Raw genomic sequence first — 5,246 nt, 5'->3', positions numbered from 1 at the left:
CTGTACTATTTCTTATCTCAAAATTGAAAACTCTTGGTATTTTTGCAAGATATAGTAAAACTAAGAAATTACTATTACCAACCATTGTATATATTTATCTTTAATTTCTTCTTTCACTTAACTTCATTAATTTTCCTTCCATAGGCTGGACTATTTTTCAATGTACACTTCTTCCCAGTTAAAGCAGGTTTTAACAGCACTACTAACAACAGATATAATTTGACTTGAACTATTTATTCTGCTTCCGTATATTTAGAATCTTGCATGTGATCTATTTCCTTGAATTCAACATATTAGGAATATCAAATTATTTTCTCGAGATGATTGTTCTCTCAAAGCCTTCTGTGAGGAGGAGCCTGTTACCATTTCTGTTTTGCCTGCTATCAGAGGAGGTGTTGAACAGAACTTGTTATTGAACCCAGAGCTGTACAAACTGACAGGCAGGCCAGCCACTCTACCACCAGGACAATCCAAGGCTGCTTCCTCAACCCAAGACAATTGGTTAACCATGACTTGCATTGAGCAAGATAGGCTGGGTCAAGTGTTTGAAGATGCGATTGAAGTATTGACACAGAATTCAGTTGGAGAACTTCAATATCCCCCAGATCACAAAAATTACATCACTTTCGTTAACCAGTATCCTCACATCAGAGGCAGCCCCAGTTGCTGCGGGTTTCTGCACCCAGAAGAACCCACCTGTAACTGGAAGAGTGTAACGAATGGTTCTGCTGACTTGTATTCAGAATAAAGTTTTCATCAATGTCTGCAGAAGATAACTGAAAGCCAACTGGTACAAGCCTCTATCTTCCAGCAAAAGGGAGGAAAAGGCAGGAGGAAGCTCCGGCTGTTCGAATACATTTTCGAATCTCTTTGCGACTCGGAGATGTTGTCTTGCATCCAGTGGGTCGACAAAACCAAAGGTGTCTTTCAGTTTATCTCAAAACAAAAACAAAGAAAAGCTGGCTGAGCTTTGGGGGAAGCGAAAAGGCAACCGAAAACCCATGACTTACCAGAAGATGGCCAGAGCCCTGAGAAACTATGCCAGGACAGGGGAGGTCACGAAAATCCGCAGGAAACTAACCTACCAGTTCAGCGAAGCGGTTCTCCAGAAACTGTCTCCATCTTACTTCCTGGGGAGAGACATCTTCTGTACACAGTATGGCCAATACGATCAGGAATGTCTCAGCTTGAACCCTTGGAATGTAAATTACTATACCTATGCGGGTTACCCGAGCTAAACCACTCCAGCTACTTCTTTGATTTTTGTGAACAGTGTTTTGTCTGCAAGTATGCCTGCACGCCAGAAGAGGGAACTAGATCTCATTATAGATGGTCGTGAACTATCATGTGATTGCTGAGATTTGAACTCAGGACCTTTGGAAGAGCAGTTAGTGCTCTTAACCTCTGAGACCTCTGTTTTTTGAGACAGGATTGCTCTGTGTAGCTCTGGCTGTCTCGTTTGTAGACCAGGCTGGCCTTGAGCTCAGAGTGCTGCAATTGAAGGTGTGAGCCACCACCGCCTGGTGCCGCTGCAGCTCCTCACTGCATGCTGTTCCTTGCCTTGCTAGCATCTCTGGAAAAGCCTGAACTTGGGAATTTCCACAGTACACCACTGGTGCTCTCCCTGTTCACAGCCCCCACACCCATGATACACACATCTAGGGAGAACACCGCACAGAGCATGTTCAGACTTTTCGTCTTGGTTCCGACAACTTTTTTAGGTAGTGTTTGCATTGGGTTGGTGTTCAAAGAAAGCTGAAGATATTTCAGAAGGATGCTCATAATTTGGCTGCATAAACTTTGCTGTTTAGACTGCGTGTCTATGGACTGGGTATCCAAGAACACCCTGGAACCAGTCTTCTGAGTGGGTGCCTTGTAGTTATTTTATTAATGAATGTATTAATTACATTTCAATCAATTGAAATTATAGACTGGATGCTTTTTGCTATGCAAATACTTTTCCTTCAAGAGTGTGCCAGCTTGGATGATTTTATAGGATGATTGTTTTAAAGAATGATTTTGTTGCTGGCTGGCTTGCTTGCTTGTTTGGAGATAGTCTTGCTAACTAGGCCAGACTGTCCTGGAGTTAATGGGATGACAGGTGTGTGCTACCACGTGAGGCTAATGTACTGATTTAAGCACTTTTTTTATTGTGTATTCAGGTGAAAAGTCACTCAGCATATACTGTGACACAAAGGATGAGCTAATAAATGTTATACAAACACCATGAAAAAAAAACCAAATCGTTTTCTCCTAATTATCAAATTATGATGAAAAATCCATAATCCATTGCATTATTATATTTATGAAAATAATGAAACTTTTATTGGCAAAGCAGCTTTTAAATTTTTATTTCCTTTCTTTTGCAACATGACTCTGAAAGGTCTAGCTATGTTCTCCACGTATAAGTTGTTTTCAGTTCTTTGAATATTATAGTTTTAAGTTTGATACCTTTCATCCTTGAAAATTTATGAACACTATTCAAACACTGCCTCTTTACTCCACTTTTTTTCATCTTTCAAATATATTTGTGTTGTCACATTTGCTCTTTGATATAAAGTAAGAAGTTGTTATTTTACCTTTCACAAGCTTTTCAAAAATATGCTACATATTTTTGTTTTATTTCTCCTCATTCTTTATTTTTTATGTTCTTTAGTTAGTTAGTTTATTTTGTCTGTTTATGTGTTCACAATACAGCATGCCTGGAGACTGGAGGATAGCTGACTGGAACCTTCACTATGTGGACTAAACTTGGATTATCAAACTTGGTAGTGAGGACCTTTATACTTTGAGCTGTCTCATTGGTCTGTTTTTTTTTTTTATATTTTAGAAAATATTTTTATTGGCCTATCTTCACATGCTTTCTATTAAATCTTTTTTTCCTAATTTCAAATGGGTATTTCTCTTTATAAATGAAATGTTGTTATAAGCCTGAAATTTCTCATTTTTGTAATCTAAAATATAATTTTTTAATAAATATCATACCTATTCCCAACATTGTGTCTCATGGTGTAACTATAATCCTTTTAATATTTTGTTTCTATATCATTTGTTCAGCCAAATAGTAATATAGTTTTACTTTTATTGTCAATAATTACTCTGTATATCATGAACTCACTTTTTTAAAGTATAGTATATGTTACATATGTTTATTAAAATGGTTCTGAATTTTATGAAAGGCCTTAGAGAAGGTTTTGTTAATTAAGCAGATTATTTGGCAATTTTATTTTTATATTTTATTATATATAATATTTTTATTATTATTATTTGTATTTCTTTATGTAATAACATCTTCAATAAATGCATTTAATTTTTTTAAATGCATTTAATTTTGTTGTAGACATTCATAACATTATTGTTATTCATAGATCAAAATTTCCTTCCAAAGACTGAAATTTCTAGAAAATTCTGTTTATCTATGTTTTGTAGTCCTAAAATGTGCACTAATCTACACCTTCCATTCTTGCTTCATGAATGTCTTTATGACTTTCACAATTCAATATGTTAAATAAATTTATAGCTATATTTTTCCATATATGTAAATAGCAATTAGGTATGCCTTTGTGTATCTTTTTTTGTTTTATTTTTGTTTCCCTTCCCCACTCAGGCTTTTCTATTTTTATGGGGATTTATTTTTTTCCAATATTTTCTGGGGATTCTTTTAATAAGTCATTGTCACAAAAGAGTTACTTCATTCTCATCATTTTGTTCTTCCAGAATATTTTCTTCTATGGTCTAATTTGATGTTACCTTTTAAAATACTATCTCAATTCATTAAATTCTTAATTTAATTATTAAATTTAGTGATATGGAAATTTAATTATAATTTCAGATTTATCATATCCTCTTAATATCTTCTGGATTGCAGAACTTCCTTAACATTAACAAGATTTGTCAGTTTAGACATTGCTATAAAGATCTATTGAACTAATACCAAGTTACTCTGTCATTTTGCTATTAATTTGAGAGTATTTGTTCTTGCGACTTGTAATATCCAATGGTGGTAATTAACATAAAGCTTATTAGTTTCAAACATACACTTCATTTTATTGGTCATGTATTTTCTTTATTTAAGGCCAAACTATTCTGACTCAGTATAGCCATTTTTTATTTATTATTCATTTTGTGTCAGTGTACTATTTATTTTCTTTTTTAGTACAATATTTTTTGCTAATACATTTGGAATTTTAAACAAGAATAATAGGTACTTAGATCATACTCACACACTTTGCCCCTTCAATCTAGAATACCCTCTGGATTTCCTATTAGTATTCCCAAATCCAACAATAATGGGAAAATTTAATACCAATGGGGAGGTTTCAGTCATTTAACTAAGTGAAGGACTCAAACTCAAGTCCTCAATTTTCCTTGATATTAGGAAACATAGGGAACAAGGAATTTAGGAAGGAAATCTTCTGTGGTTAATTTGTCCTCTTAATCTGAAAAAGAAATCAAATACAATTTTCAAGTGATGTGGGAGTCTTTTGTTGATTTCATTGGATAAATAAAGAGATTGCCTTGGCCCTTTAATAGGACAGAAAATTAGGTAGGCGAAGTAAACAGAACAGAATGCTGGGAAAAAGAAGCTGAGTCAGGCAGTCGCCATGATTCTCCCACCTGACACAGATGCAGGTTAAGATCTTTCCTGGTAAGCCACACTTCGTGGGGCTACACAGATTATTAAAAATGGGTTAATCGGTATGTGAGAGTTAGCCAATAAGAGGCTGGAACTAATGGGCCAGGCAGTGTTCAAAAGAATAGAGTTTCCATGTAATTATTCTGGGGCTAAGCTAGCCGGTGGCTGGGAGCTGGGTGGGAAGCGGCCCGCAGCTCCTACTACATTCAAGTTTTTCTTTCTTTGAATGTTAATGTGTGTACATAGTCAAAGAATCTTTTTATTTTTTTCTCTTTTCATGTTCATTATAACTCTATAAACAATTTTTCATTTAGCTGTTAGCATGACATATAATTAATAAAAATAATCAGCATAGGTCAGAATTGAAATCTATAGAAGCAATAACAGTTATAAAGCAGAAGATAAAGGTAGAGACAGAAGTAGAAAGGCAAACAAAATAGAATATAAGAAAAACATTTTCCAAGGAAAAACGCTAGAAACTACATAGTTGAGGCTAACTTGAACTTGTTAGAGACACAAGCAGAGGCTCAGTGCACTTGTGTGCTTGAAGGTGATCTGTGGCTCATTACAATTATAAAATGTGTACCTTTGGATAAATATTTAAGATGTG

The 5,246-nt window shown here is 34.9% G+C and overlaps 1 pseudogene; it reads left to right on the top strand.

Moving 5' to 3' along the window:
- Positions 1 to 447: 447 nt before the first annotated feature.
- LOC142855660 (transcription factor Spi-C pseudogene) lies at positions 448 to 1,238 on the top strand (annotated as a pseudogene).
- The last annotated feature ends 4,008 nt before the right edge of the window (positions 1,239 to 5,246 follow it).

The sequence above is a fragment of the Microtus pennsylvanicus genome, chromosome 8, assembly GCF_037038515.1.
Source record: "Microtus pennsylvanicus isolate mMicPen1 chromosome 8, mMicPen1.hap1, whole genome shotgun sequence".
In the NCBI taxonomy this organism is placed as follows: domain Eukaryota; kingdom Metazoa; phylum Chordata; class Mammalia; order Rodentia; family Cricetidae; genus Microtus; species Microtus pennsylvanicus.
Note: the sequence above shows the minus strand (reverse complement) of the source record. Positions and strands in the feature narration are given on the sequence as shown.